This window comes from Vombatus ursinus, unplaced genomic scaffold (assembly GCF_900497805.2).
Source record: "Vombatus ursinus unplaced genomic scaffold, bare-nosed wombat genome assembly UNPS02014772.1, whole genome shotgun sequence".
NCBI lineage: Eukaryota > Metazoa > Chordata > Mammalia > Diprotodontia > Vombatidae > Vombatus > Vombatus ursinus.
Genome location: NW_020954550.1, coordinates 15,973,780 through 15,989,599, shown reverse-complemented (window position 1 = coordinate 15,989,599; position 15,820 = coordinate 15,973,780). Strand labels below are relative to the sequence as shown.

At 39.0% G+C, this 15,820-nt stretch overlaps 1 protein-coding gene across 5 annotated transcripts in view; it reads right to left on the bottom strand.

Annotated features, from left to right (window-relative positions):
* PDE4D (phosphodiesterase 4D) overlaps positions 1–15,820 on the bottom strand; it is a 1,859,629-nt gene that overhangs the window by 1,631,764 nt on the left and 212,045 nt on the right. The window contains exon 1 of one of the 5 annotated variants that reach the window (XM_027863635.1): positions 8,395–8,425. The exons of the other annotated variants lie outside the window; for them this stretch is intronic. The gene's annotated coding sequence lies outside the window, so the exon portion shown is untranslated. Of the gene's footprint in view, positions 1–8,394; positions 8,426–15,820 lie in introns of those variants that run through there. 5 annotated transcript variants of the gene reach the window in all.

Below are 15,820 nucleotides of genomic sequence, written 5' to 3'. Positions count from 1 at the left end.
TCATTATTGGCTTAAAGCACAGAACTTAAAGTCAAGAATTACCTGAGTAAAAATTCTACCAACCCTTATGATAACCTGCATTGCCAATATACTTGCTTAAATGCATACTTGTTGTCCACCTGAAAGTTGGTTAAAGAGACAACAAGCTAGGTGATATGTAAATCCATATTGTTTTATTGCCTTAAGTTAGTGCGTGTACATGGAGTCAAAGTTTTACTCTGACTGAATCAAGCAATTTTAGGAAGACATTTAAACCCTGCCTCAGTATGTCTGTGTTACTCAGTTCATGATCTCCATATGTTTAACCAGAGTATGAGAAAGGAATTGAACAAGATAGGCAAATTTCAGATCTAGGATGTTTGTGTTTCTTTTACTACCAAGATGAGAAAAATTCCGATTATTCAAGATAGTGTCTGGGTTAAAGGCGCCCTAGTGGTCACAAACATAAGAATACTCTTGATCAGCTCTAGCTGTTGACGCAGGAAGGGGCATTCTCAGTTCACTCAGAAAGAAAAAAAGATTAATTCAGGTTTTTGGCCCTTATTTGGCCATTTTTTGGCTCAATTGATCTTAAATTATTATCATCGTCAATGTACACTTGCTCAAATGCAGGAAAGAGGGAATATTAGAGGGTTTTGTTGTCATTGTTGTTGTTCAATCATTTCCAATTGTGTCCAATTCTTTGTGATAATAATAGTATCTGCCTCCAAAGGTCATTGTGAGGATTAAATAAAATAATATTTGTAAAATGCTTTGCAAACTTTAAAGCACTATATTAATGTTATTATATTATAATTATTCATTAAGGGAGCATCTGATGGAGAGAGACAGACCAACAAACAGAGAGAAAGAGGGAGAGAAAAAGAAGAGAGATAGGAGAGAGAGAGAGAGAAGAGAGAAAGAGGGCAAGAGAGAGACAAAGATAGAGAAATTTAGCACTACAGTATTTTTCCAGAGCAGTTATCTGACTGAGGGCTCTGAGCTGAAGAGACATATTGATTCATTTTTACAACTTCTCAAAGCAGAGAGAGAATATTTGTAGCAGGATCTCTCTAGGCAATGAATGAGTCAGCAGCAGTCTGGCTGGAAAGGACGGTTGCAAAAAGCGGGTAAATAGCTCAACTGATATTAAAAGCATAGTCTTCACTATTTTAGTTCACTTTTTTCCTGGGCTTGCTTAGAGATGAGGAAGCATCTAGAAAGATGTAGCCTGACCACAAATGCTACACAAAGAAGAATGATTAACAATTCCACTTATGTGCAGAACACAGAGTAGCCATCACCATACCACTGCTACTAATATCATCCCCATCATCTAACACTCATAAAGCACTTTAGTGTTTGCAAAGCACTTTACATATATTATCTGGATTGATTCTGCCAACAACCTTGGGAGGCAAGTGTTATTTTTATCCCCATTTTACAGATGAAGAAACTGATGCTGAGACTTAGCTAGCATCATACAGTGGGTAAGGGACTGAAGAATGATTTAAACTTTGGTTTTCTTGTGAACAGAAGCAGAAGAATATTATACACAGCAACCTCAATATTGTAAAATGATCAGCTGTGAATGACTTAGCTCTTCTTAGCAATACAATGATCTAAGACAATCCCAAAAGATTCATGATGAAAAATGTTGTCCACTTCCAGAAAAAGAACTGATGGAGTCTGAATGCAGATGGAAGCATATTTTTTAACTTTATTTTTCTTGGGTTTTTTATTTTGCAGGAGGGGGTCTAGGTTTTCTTTTACAACATGGCTAATATGGAAATATGTTTTACATAACTTCATGCATATAATCTATACCAAATTGTTCTCCTTTTCAAGAAGGGGGGAGGAGAGATAGGAAGATAATTTGAAACTCAATTTTTTTTAATGTTAAAATCTTTTACACGTAATTGGGGAAAAAAAACAAATTCCAAAAAGAAAAAAAACAATACACTTTGATCTTCTTGACTCCAAGTCCAGCAGTCTATCCACTAAGCCACCTAGCTGTTTATGGTAGTGGTGGTAGCAGTAGTAATAGCAGCAGTAGCAGCAGTAATAGCAGTAGTAGCAGTAGTAATAGCAGTAGTAGTAGCAGTAGTAGTAGTAATAGTAGTAGTAGTAGTAGTAATTATTATTAATCACATTTATAAAGCACTTTAAGGCTTTGTGTAAAGACTTTATAAGCATTATCTTATTTGATTCATACAATACCCCTTTGAAGTAGGCCTGATTACAATCTCCTTTTTATAATTAAAGACACCCAGAGAGAGAGAGAGAGAGAGAGAGAGAAGGAAGGATATTAAGATTAATCTTCATTAATTAAAGTTTAATCTGCATGAACATTTTCTCTATGACTTTCTTAAATCTCGACAATAATCAGAACAAGAGAAAAAGCCCTGATTTTCAGAACTCGATTTCTAAAGTGTGAATACTTATACTGAAAATTGAAGGATCAACTGGGGTGGTAGCTCAAGCTGACTCCAGCACACCTCAGATCAAGCAGCACATTTTCCTGTATTATTCTTTGCCTAGGCAACAACCTATTTATTGAGTCATTCATAGTGAATGTGGTAGGGCTTTCTTTCCCTCATACCCAATACCTCATTCCCTAATACCCAAGAAGACATATCAGCTTGACCAATACATCTGGAACAATTGGCAGTCCAGCTGGCACAGATTTAGACAGTGATGCAATTTTAGAAGGAACAGGTCCCTGCTCCAAATGTGGCATGGTGGAAAGAGTATTTGATTTGGAGCTAGAGGACATGAATTTAAATATTGACATTTACTCTGTACCTATACTTTGCCTCTCTAGTCCTCAGTTTCCATATCTGTAAAATAAGGAGAATGACTTCTAAGGCTCCGACAGCTTTAAATCTATGATTATGTGATCTTTTACTGTTGATGAATTGTTTCAGTTGTACCTGTGAGAGATGATGATCTCTCAGATGTGAAGCCTCCTCAGAGGGTTAATAGTTCTTGTTAATAATTCTCACAAAGGGCAGCAATTAGGAGATCACTGGTCATTTGGAGAGAGATAAGGTCAGAAGCCAGATAGTAAGAAGAGTGGGAGGAGAGAAATTAGAGGCACTTGTTGCAGATGGCCTTCTAATTGTATTGTTGAAACACTCCCTTCTGACCTTGTCAAAACCCCCTTAGACTTTGTTTTTAAGCACACAGCAGAAAGAATAGAATAGCCCTACCCCCAACCTAAAACCCTTGCAAGACTTCCCACCTTTTGTTGTCTATGGGCAAACTTGTGTACACTGTTGCTGGAGGAGATTTCCATGAATAGATTGTACCCCCTGAAGCCCAGCCAATGGGATAAAGGGGAAGAGGGTTTGGGAGGAGGAACTCATTAGGATATAAATAAGCTTTGCTTTCTGTAACCAACTTGTACCGATAGGAGCCAGTAAGGCAATGAGGGGCGGTACCCTTTCTCATGAGAAAGCAATAAACTCCTTTCTCTTTTCAAGGTAACTAAGTCTTTGTTTTGAATTTGAGTAGTGGTCTCTGTCCCACACATGCCCAACTCTTTGTGACTCCATTTGAGGTTTTCTTGGCAAAGATACTGGAGTGATTTGATATTTCCTTCTCCAGCTCATTTTACTGGTAAGGAAACTGAGGCAAACAGGAAGAAGTGACTTGCCCAAGGTCACACAGCTACTAAGTGTCTGAGGCATGATGTGAACCCAAGAATGTGAGTCTTACTGATTCCAAGCCCGGTGCATCTCCTAATCGTCTGAATTCCCAAATTAATCACCTCTTTGAGAGAAGAGATCAGAGGTACCTACTTAAATGCAAATCTATTATTTCAAAGAGCTAAGGCAGTCAGACTTTTTTTTTTAAACCTACATACAATTTATCCAATTAAGCAGGTTACCTACCTTAAAGATCCTGAAGCTAAGGAGATAACACAAAAAATTCACCTCTGGCAAAGACTACTGTTGTAATTGTTCTCTTTGCCTTTCCCTGACAAATTTTTCTAAAACTAAAGTTGTTAAAGCCTAAGTCTGACTATGTCAGCTCCTTATTCAATAAACTCCAGTGGTTCCCTATTACCCTTATCATCAACTGTAAAGTCTCCTGTTTGGCATTTCAGACTTTTCCCAGTCTGTCCCCTTCCTTCCCTTCCAGTCTTTCTACACTGGCCTACTTTTGCAGCTCCTCACACACAGCTCTCCACCTCCTGTCTCCATGACTTTGCACTGTCTGTCTTTCTGGCCTGATATGCTTTCTCTTCCACTCCATCTCTTAGTTTTGTGGCTTCCTTTAAGATTCAGATCCAATCTTACTTCCTACCTAGGGCTTTCTTGGTCTCCCCCCAGCTACCAGTGTCTTCTCCTCTGAAATTACTTTCCAGCTCCCTCTACATATCTTCTATGGCCTCATTTATTTTCATGTCTGTCTCCCTCAGTAGAATGTGAACTCCTGTAAGACAGGGCTTGGTTTTACCTTTCTTTGTATAAATAGTGCTTAGTACTTAGTATTGGCACATAAGAGCTTAATGAATATTTGTGGAGCTGCTCACTCAGAAAACTACTAAATTTTAAAAAGGCAAGAAAAGGAATGAAAAAGTCCAGAAGATAATCTACTATAACTAACTGAGTGATTAAAAAATATATAGACAGAAACAAATGGTGGTTTCTGTGGATCTAATCTGAAAAATGGGTATCTAGGTTGCACAGTGGATAGAGCACTGGCCCTAGAGTCAAGAAGACTCATCTTCCTGAGTTCAAATCTGGTATTAGACATTTACTAGCTGTGTGACCCTGGGCAAGTCACTTAACCTTCTTTGCCTCAGTTTCCTCAGTTGTAAAATGAGCTGGAGAAGGAAATGGCAAAACACTCCAGTGTCTTTGCCCAGAAAACCCTAAAATGGTCTCACAGAGAGTCAGACACGATAGAAAAATGACTTAACACAACCTAAAAAATGAAAAGGCTGATTTCTCATTAGCAACATTAATTTGCATGCAAACTCAAATGAATTGTTAAAGCCTTTAAAAATGATTTGTTTTCTTAAGGAGTTCAAACATCACCCTTGTAATAGTGTTTACACTTATTAAGTTATTTATTAAGCCCTCTCCCCAGTGGTATTGTAAAACTCCCCTTTAGCTCAACTGGGTTTAATTATGAAGTCAAAAATAGGGAAGTTTTACTGCAAAGGGATTTTATGGTATGTGTATGCTTTGTCAGGATTTCTATATCTTAATTCTAGAATCTGACTAAGGCAAATTTTCATGGCATTCATTTCACCCATTTTAGAACTGCTTGGTAATTTCCCAAGTTTCCCTCCCACACAAAGCCAGTTGGCAGCACTCTGGCTTTGATAGAATTATATTTTGGTTTCCAAACTGACACCCTGCAGCTCTAGCCTTTGAGCATCTTTGCAGATAAACAATTATTCATTTACCCGAGGCAAATGAATTGACTCTTTTCTCTAAGAACCTTCTCTCTACCTCCTATTTCAGACTGCCTCCAGGCCTTAATTGTAATGAAAGCTCCAGAAAAACCAGGGGCCTCTCCTAGCTTCACCCCATATACCTCTCTTTCTTCCCTACTTTCCATACTGTTTGCCAGCCCCAAGCAACCTCGGATTTGATCATGGTTGGTGCATTCCATGGCCGCTTAGCACATGCAACTGGATCTCTTCCCCCTGTTTATTTGGGAGGCTCAAAGCCCTTCCAAACCGTATCTTTCGTTTCTGCTCCAAGGGAAGTCTGCCCAGTAGACCAGTGCTCTGAGTCCAAACAGTCAAAAGGCCACTTACTTCCCAGTTCAGACCACTGAGGATCCTGAGAGTTCATGTGGCTTTAGATTTACCTGGAAACTGGCACCAAACCTAGCCCACGTCAGCCAAGGAACCTTCAGAATATGACTCAAGCTGGAATTCTGGCCCAGAAAGAGATGCTCAGGGGAATCCACTAAGAGCATATCACCCAGCTCTGCTTCGGATGTTTATTTCTGACCTGGCATCAGCCAAGCAAAGGCAGCATTTTCTGTTATCAGTCATTTTGTGAACTCAATAAGAGAACTAACACATTATGAGTATTTTTTTTTAAAAAATCCAGAACAAAGGAACAAAACATTTCGCTTGGTTTAAGAAGAAAAAGGATTACATTTATGGAGGGTGTAGTCTTTGCCCCCCTCCCCAATTTGAATGCAGAAATATTTAAAAAGGTTATAATGGGAATTTTATCTTGGGTCACAGATGCTGCCCTAATACAATACTTGCCTTTCATCCATGACTGGTAGTAATTTGGGAGATGCAGGACATGAGGAGTGTTCAATCCTCCCACCTCACCAGAAATCATAATAGCCCTGTCTCTTGACTAAGTCACTGAAGAAGAACAGAAAGAAACACTGCCTTTTTCTACCCCCTTCACAAAGTGGTTATGTTATTTTAAAAGAAATAAACATTTCAAAGATACACTCAGTCAGAAGCAAAGCCTTCATGTTGGTCAAAGTTTTCACATTGAAATCATCTCTTTAAATAGAGTTGGGGACTGATGTTCTGGGTTCAGAGATATAATGAAAAGGTAGCAATGAACAGTCAGAGAGATAGGAAACAATCAAAAGGACATGGGGAGGGCAGGGGGGCGGTGGAATGTTTGTTTCCAGGGCATTTTTCTCAAAAATTGAAAATATCAACTTTCCTTCCTCGATATTTGAAAGTGGGGGGAGGATGGTGGGAGGGAAGTTGAGAAATCACTCCCTTCTGCATTTGTATGAGTGGAGATTTTCCAATTTCTTCTAGTATCATTTGGTTAGTAAACAGGCTATTTAATACAAAGGATGTACCTCAAAGGCAGGAGCTTTTTCATCTTGTCCTGGTACCTCCAGTGCCTGGAAAGTGGTAGGCTTTTAAAAATATTTATTGGACTAGATGAGAACCTCAAGGCTTAGATGGTCCCTAAGACCATCTAGGAAAGCTGTGTGCACATGTGTATGTGTATGTGTGTGTGTGTGTGTGTGTGTGTGTGTGGGTGTGGGTGTGTGAGTGTGTGGGTGTGTATGAGAGAGAGAGAGAGAGAGAGAGAGAGAGAATGTACAGGTGAGGAAACTGAGTTTCAAGATTTGAGGTGACTTAGCCAAGGTCACATAGGTCATAAAGAGAGTCAGAATCCAAACAAAAGTCTTCCCATTCCAGAACCTGGCTCATTTCAACTAAATCACTTTTTATGGAACTAGAGAAAGCTGGTTTAATTTTTCAAGCATTTGCTATAGTAGGTGGAAAGGGCATAGATTTTGAAACCAAAGAACTTGGGTCTGAATTCCAACTCTGGCTATTTACTTCCTGTATAATCTCAGGTAAATAACTTCATAACTTGGGATTCAGTTTTCTGAATAAAATAAAATGAAGGTGTTGTACTCAATAAACCTTAAAGTCCTTTCCAACCATATCTCTGTAAACTCTTCATCCTTCTTGACCTTGATGTAGCCTCTCCACTCCAGATTTTCAGGTCACTGCTCTCTTGTGCTTCCCCTCCTATCTATCTCATCATCCTTTCTCAGTCTTCTTGACTGAATTTTCCTCCAGATCATACCTCAGGTGGCTAGATAGTATCATGGAAACAATGAACATGAACTTGGACAGACTTTGAAAGATGGTGTGGCCTGGAGAGATAGAAGGACCTGGAGACAGAGTCAGAGACCAAGGAGCAATCAAACAACAGTAAGAACAACAAACCCTATGTATCCCTCAGGGTTTTGTCCAGGATCTTCTGCTTCTCTCCCTCTATACTATTTCACTTGGTGATTTCGTTAGCTCCCATGGATTCATTCATCATTTGTATGATGATGATTCCCAGGTCTGTTTATCCAGCCTTACCTTCTCTACTGACCTCCAGTCTCACATCTCCAACTGAATATTAGATGTCTCAAACTAGATGTCATATAGGTATCGCAAACTCAACTCTATTTTTCTGCATTCATTTTCTACCAAAAACTGTTTTCTCTTCCCAACTTTTTTTATTTCTGTTGAAGGCATCACCATCTTCCTTGTTGCACAGACTTGCAACATTAGGGTCATTCGTGACTCTTTACTTACATTCAGACCACATATCCAATTTGTTGCCAAATCTTGTTTCTAACTTCACAATATCCCTTTCTAATCTTCTTACACTTTACTTCCCCCACTCCCCACATGCTCTATGATGCAGTGACACTGACCGTCTTGATCTTCCTCAAACATGCTGCTCTATCTCCTCATTTCATGTCTTTTCAAGGGATGTCCCCTACCTTCTATTTACACTTTAGATCTTGTATATAAATTGTTGTTTTCACATCATCTCCCTCAGTAGAATGGGAGCTCCTTAAGGGCAGTGACCATGCCTTTTACTGTCTCTGCATACTCAACATATAGTATAGTACCCTGCCCACAGTAGATGCTTAATAAATACTTACTGAGTGACTGACTCTTGAAAGAAATTTATCGCTAAAGGGAAAGTAGACTCATCTTCCACTGTGGATGAAAATCAAATGTCACAATAATTAAATTCAAATTAAAAGACACTTATTAAGCCCCTATTATATTCATGGCATCATGCCTGGCACTGTGGGAGAGGGGTAGAAATTTTGAAGAAGAGGTTTCCTGTGACTTCATTTATATAAGATACTCCAAGAGAAATGGGCAACTAGGTGGGACAGTGGATAGAGCATTGGGCTTGGAATCAGGAAGACTCATCTTTCTGAGTTCAAATCTGGTCTCAGACAATTACTAGATCTGTGATCCTAGGCATGTCACTTAACCCTGTTTGCTTCAGTTTCCTCAGCTGTAAAATGAGCTGGAGAAGGAAATGGCAAACTGCTCTAGTATCTTTGCCAAGAAAACCCCAAATGAGGTCACAAAGTGTTGGACACAACTGAAAAAATATTGAATGGCAACACTCTTAGTAAATACAGATAAGGAAACTGAGTCCTACAAGGATTAAAGTGTCTTAAAGGGGACACAGGTAGTTAATAGAGGAGCCAGGACTTTAACCTAAATTTCCTTCCCTGAGGTCTGTTGCTGCTCTACATCTGTGATCCTATAATCTTTACTCAGAGATTTTTTTCCTATTACCTATTCCTTGGTTTTAACATGTCATTCGAGTCAAGCTACATACCAACACTGCACAAGAGAACTTCATTACCCATATCCCAAATGAAGGAGTAAATTTGTATCTGCCATATTCCAAACCCTCTGGGGACAGAATTTCACTCCTCATGCAAACCAGTGACCTGACAGCTAGACGGAGTAGGTGAAGAAGAAAGAGAAAGTGAAAAAATGACTTATCCTTCTGGACCTAGTATTCCATCCCCTCAAACAGACTGTAAGCCTCTTCAGAACAGACAGTGCCTTGTTTTTGTTTTTATGGTCCTTGTCCCAAGCATAAAACAAGTATTCAATAAGTGTTTAAATTAAACTTAATGCTACACCAAGCTTCCTAAGGGATTATTCCTATCACCACCTTAATTTCCACCTTCCATTTCAGGCCAATCTAGAGTATAGCTTCTTAAACTGTGGGTCTGCAACCCCATATGCGTTTGTAAAAAAATTGGCAACAATAAAAGGTTTCTGAATGCACAGTGACCAAAAATTAATTAAAAATCAAATGAGTAATGAATCTGAAGTGTTTCTGGCAGCTCTTTCCTGTGTTTCATTACTCAACTTCACTACAGCCTTGGTTCTGAACACAAAGCATGCTCACTTTCCACTTCAAATGCCCTCAGGCCATGCCAAGGAATGCTGCTGAAACGCAAATAGGGGTCCCAAGTGAAAAAAGTTTAAGAAGCCCTGGTCTAGAGGACTGCCCCACTGCCATAGCCCAGATGAAGTTACTCAAACTTTTTACAAGGCACCTGTAGTGAGGATGAGCAAAATGTCTCACATTTTCACAAGAAATGAGAAGTAGCATATATGCTATGTGAGTGTTATGAAATGTCATTGTCCCATAAGAGATGAGGAAACACTTGATTTCAAAGAGACATGGAAACACTCATATGATCTGATTCAGAGTGAATAGGATACTCCAAGGGAAGTGGGCAGCTAGGTGGTGTAGTGGATAAAGCATTGGGCTTGGAGTCAGGAAGACTCATCTTCCTGATTTCAAATCTGGCCTCAAACAATTACTGAAAAATGAACAATTCTGAAGATTCTACAAACTGATGAAGAATGAAATAATCAGAACCAAGAGAAAAATATATACATATACATATATAATAAATAACACTCTAAAGACAAACAGCTTTGAAAGCTTGAAGAACTATAATCAATACAATGACCATTCATGATTCCAAAGGACAGATGATGAAATGTTAACTCTTGACATATTTATGGTGCACAATGAGACCCCTTCAAAATATAATCAATGAGGGAATCATGCATATTTGGCATAAGGTATTTTTCTCTTCTTTTCAATTGTGTAGGGTTGGGACAAAGAGAAAAAGATTTCTGTTAATTAAAAAAAACACTTTGAAAAATGTAGAGGGGGCACTACAGGTATGGAATATTACAAACACTTTCATATGAGACCACTGCATTGTTAATTGTACTTAATTGTTTACTTTGTTATACAAGAGCTGTCATGGAATGAGGTAATCAGAAATAGTTGTAATGTAAAAAATAAATACATTAATAAAACTGTTCAAAAAGAAAAGAAAAATAATTATGAGTAGTAATACCATCAGAGACGCATTCTGAGAAACTCTGCACCTAAACAAAAGCCCACTCAACATATTAATATTATTATGGTTATTTTCTAATTTATGAATATCCATTTAATATTACATCATTTATATTTTAGGTTTAAGATTGTTTTGTATGTAAATAAAATTGTAATAAATTTAAAAAAACAGATATGATGGGGGTAAAGGGGAAGTGCCTCTACTGAGAAACAAATGACACTAGTTCATAGGAAGGAAAATGTCTATAGTAAAATCATCAGAATATTGGGGCCTGTGTTTGTTTTTACATAATCTGGTCTAGAACTGCCTGGGAGGTGGATTGATAATGATGCCTTCCACCTTTTTCCAACCCATCTGCCCTCTAAACCCCACATAAGTGTAACACAGACCATCCTGGTCCCCACCACCGCAAGGGTAGGTTTGTTATATTTCACCTTCCCGTATCTAAAGTCTCTGCTTCATATTCCACTGATAATGTCCCCCTAAGTGTCAGACATGGCCCTCTGCACCATGGTTCCATTTAACTACTTAAAAGTCACATTAGCTTTTATACAGAAATATTCATTTCTAAAGGTATAATAAACATACAAACTTACTCTCTCCAGCCTGTGGGAGGTATAATCTCCCTCCCTTCTTATACTTCCTCAGTCTCTGTGTAGGAAAAGGAGATTATTTCATAACTTAGCTCAGTTTCCATAGAACACGCTCCCAGTTCAAGTACAAAACTGCCCTCTGGCTCAAGTCCCAGGTGCCCTGGCTTCTCAGGACTTCCATGCCAGGATGGTTGACTGCACCACCCCACCTGCAATTCTGGCTCCAAAGTTGCCAGGGCTCTAACTCCTGGGTGGTAGGGATTACTTCCAGCATTTGAAACTGAGGATGAACAACACAGAACAGAAACAAACAACTCTAGGCCTATTTCTTGGAGCAGGAGATAAAAAGAGGGAGGAAGGGAAGGACAGTCTTTCCCTTCTTACCAATTCAGTTCATGGTGCCCACAATGGGGGTAAACTGGGATCTTCTTCACCCTCTGGATGCAGCAGAAAAAAGATGCCAAAAGAAATGCAGCAGAAAGAAGTAGCAAAAAGAGCAAGTAAATCAGTTGCACCCATTTTAAAGATACAGGCAGCCAATCAAAGGAGGCTACCCCTAACCTGGGAGATGAAGTGGGCTCTATGTTAGACAATCTGAACATTCTCCAAAGGTGCCTCAAGGTCATCTCCATGTTAGGAGAACATGGCATGTCCAGAGAAGCCTGGGATACAGAAGGAACTCTGATTTCACATTCCATAGATACTACGTACACAAACATTTTGGGGAGAAGTGTGTGTGAAAAGAATTTGCAAGGATTTATCTTTTCTTCATTAACTCCTAATGTGAGAACTTTGACCACCAAGCAAATCTCAACCTAGGTTCCAATCCGGCCTATAACTTACCTACCAAAGTGGGGAAGACCAGAAGCACATAAGGATTCAGTGACCTAGAGGCATGAAAACATGGATGCAGAGCGAAGTGATCAGAGTCAAGAAATCAAGATACATGAGTACAACAGTGTAAATGGAAAGAATCACAAAACAATCAAAAATAAATGTTGCAAAATTATAAAGAACAAACATAGCACCAAAGAAGAGATATGAGAAGGCGACCTCACCCAATTCTTTTATATAGGTGGGAGATCTGAGGGTGTGGTACATCATATATATTTTCAGACTTTTTTGATGTATTGGTTAATTTTACTGCTTTTTTGTCTTTGTCTTTTTTTCTTTAAAAATATTATTTGTTATGTAGGATGACTGTATGGGAGAGGGAAAATGGAAGGATATTGTGAGAAATTCTGGTTGTAAAAAAACAAAAGATATCACTAAACATTCATTTTAAATAAAATAGTTTAAAAAAAAGAAATAGAGAACAACAGAACAGTTTAGCCTTGAGGAATAGTGTCTTCTGTCTCATCCCCTAAGACCTCCTAGGTCTTTGCTAATTCTGGAAATGCCAAGGGCATCTTAAAAATGAATCATTCTCTGAACCAAAACATTGTGTGACTTCTATAGAGTTATTATGACAACATTGCTCACTAGAAAATGATGCAAGAGTAGGGGAAAGAAAGAATATCCTAGACCACTGAGTAAGGGGAAATACAGAGGAATGAGACTTAATTAGAAATGTCCAAAAGTGAAATTGGATTTCTTAGGAAGTAGTAGGTTCCTTCTCACAATAATTAATCAATTAATAATCACAACAACAGTAAGAACATTTATATAGTACCTGTGCCAGACACAGTGCTAAATGATTTATAAATATTTCATCACTTGAACTTCACAATAACCCTAGGAGGTAGGTGCTATTATTATTCCCATTTTATAGTTGAGGGAACTGAGGCCAAAAGAGATTAAGTAGTGACTTATCTTAGGTCTTCCTGATGCCAGATCCTCTATCTAGTAAGTCACTTCAAGCAGAGACTGGAATACCATTTTTCATGTATGTTAGGGTTTGCTGTTAGGGTTAAGTGACCTCCAGAGTCCCTTCTAATCCTGTGTTTCTAATTCAAGGCTTTGAAACAGATTGGAAGCACTTTGATGCAGTAGTAAATTGCAGGTTAGATCAGCAGTATGTATTGGTACCCACATTTACTAATTTATAAAACAATATTATAAGACTATCATGTCATAGTCTTATGACAGGGACTTAGTGCAAGCCTTCCCATGGACACACACACACACACACACACAAACACACACAAACTCTTCTCTCTATCTTTGCATGGTGTGACCTCTCCCTTGAATAATTAATGGCTCTACCTGTTATTTTCTGATAGTTACAGGCAAAGAAATACTGAATGATGCATCTGGAAACCATAAGAATATATCTGCATCCCCAAAAGCAAGTGGGGAACCACTGTCATTTTTAATTTTTGCTTCCAAATGGGATAAGACCTTGAAATAGACACTTTGTCCAGCTGTGAAAGAGGACAGAAGATGGACATGTCAGTGTAACTCCCATCCCAAAGCTCAGTGACACAAATGCCAGTCCCTGCCTTGTGTGAAGGCAAGGAGCAGGAGCTGAAGGGCTCTTCAATCTTCTTTGGGACTCTGCTCTGTCTTCCAGCCTCAGAAAGGCAAGATGGATGAGGCTGATCTCACTTGAGGTTACTGAAGAAAAAGTCTCTGGGAAGACAGGAGAGGAGCAGGCAGTTTCCATCACCTCTCTACCTCATGTTTGGTACCCTAGAGACTTAGGGGAGCTTCCCCTCAGGTGAGATCTAGATCTCTCTCTCTTTCAGCTGAGCTAAGTTATCTCATTACCAATGGAGAGTCCCTTCACTCTTATTGTCTAGCATATATTCTCCTACATATACTTTCTCTGATTTCTCTTCTGAAATGATTTGAAAAAATGGGCTGCTTTACTATTTGCTAGGTATCTTCATTGTGGAACTGGTTTTTGGTGGGAAGGGGGTCAAGACTTGGGTTTAGAGTTTGGGGTCCCCAATCCCCAACAGCAATGGCACAGTGATCAGAGGTTAGAATGAACCCAATAATATCCACTAGATAGATATAATTCTGGCCTGGTACCCCTTCTCTCTGAGAAGAGCAGAGTAACCTCTGGTCCCAACTTCCTGCTTCCCCTCATAATAGGAATTAAAATCTCCCTTGGAAAAGAGGTGGGAAGAAGGTATATCAATTCTGGAGATGTCAATTCTACCTCCCTTTAAACCACACAAGAGCTCTATGTTACACATGGGGCCTCATCATATTCGAGGTCTTGTTAAATCAGGATTCATTTCATAGCCTTCAAAACATTCATTAAAGCACTGCCTTGAAATTTAAAACGAGGTTTTTTTTTTTATTCCCAGAGATGTTCTCACTTCTATTCTGTGCATTAGTTACTGCCTCTCTTCATTTGTTTGTTATCATTTACTATTTATTTAACTCCCACAGAATGCTAGCATTCTATCTGAGAACTGATCTGAAACATGAAGGTTTGGAGGAATACAGGCAACATGTAACTCTTATATGTTTGATAAATGTTCTTTCTGGAAATAAGTGTAATCAGAAGCCAGTGCTAAGACTGGTAAAAGTACTTTTAAACCTTAACTGTTGTGTTCATGCTGATAAAGTCCTTCAGAAGAGACACCTAACCAGACTCACTAAAATTGTCCTATAAATAGTGTTTCCTCCATGGACCAGCAATTCAAGATGGCACTTGACTTAGAGCTCTGCTGTTTGTTCTTTGCAATGCCTGTACCTTCTCAAGGTGAAATTTTGATCCCATTTCTGTGCCCCAGGGAAAACAGCTGGACAGTTCTTTCAAGGAAGCCTGAACACTAGAATGTGTTCCCAGGTCCATTGAGACATGCATGTTTTATGAGGTGCGTGAACATGTGGATCATTCAATAGTAACCCGGGAACAGTGGGTACCTCCAAAGCTACAAGGCTGATCACTAACCTTTAAGATTTAAAATATGATTCACTGTGTCACAAAAGACCATGCTACAGTAACACGTCTTTTATATAACATACATTTATAAATATTCCCCTACCTTGTCTGCTCCATGACACAGCCAAAGAACAACAATACAAAAATATTATGGTTAACAAGTCAGGCCTTTGTTTCGGGAAAAAAGCAATCAACAAGCATCTATTAAGTACTTACTGTGCTAAGTGCTGGAGATTAAAAAAAGTGTTAAAATAAATGGTTCCTGTCTTCAAGGAGCTTACATTCTAGCAGTGGGGGAAGCAGGGAGCTTGGGAATCTTTAAAAGCAGTGTAAAATTTCCAAAAATCTAGTAGTCGGTTCTCCCTATCCTGTTCAATTGTCAACCCAGCATGGTCCATCTGAAGTGACTGTCCAAGAGACATTTATCAATGGACCAGTCATGCAGCCAGCTGCATGCCACAGCCTGGACTATTGTCCAGGCATTCTTCATTCACTTTGGTTTTTCCTTTGTGGTTAGTGAAACAGCTGTCTTTAAGTCATGGAATGCCATAGGACCTGAAGGAATAAGGATTCATGTCATCTGAAAGGCAATGCAAAAGTCTGTGATAGATATGAATAAACTGAAGCCAACTTCTGACAAAGAATTTCAAAAGAGAATTGGTGAAATGGATGTCATCTGAGGGATATTTGAAGAGAACGTGGACTGTCAATCATGTAGGGAAAGCAAGGA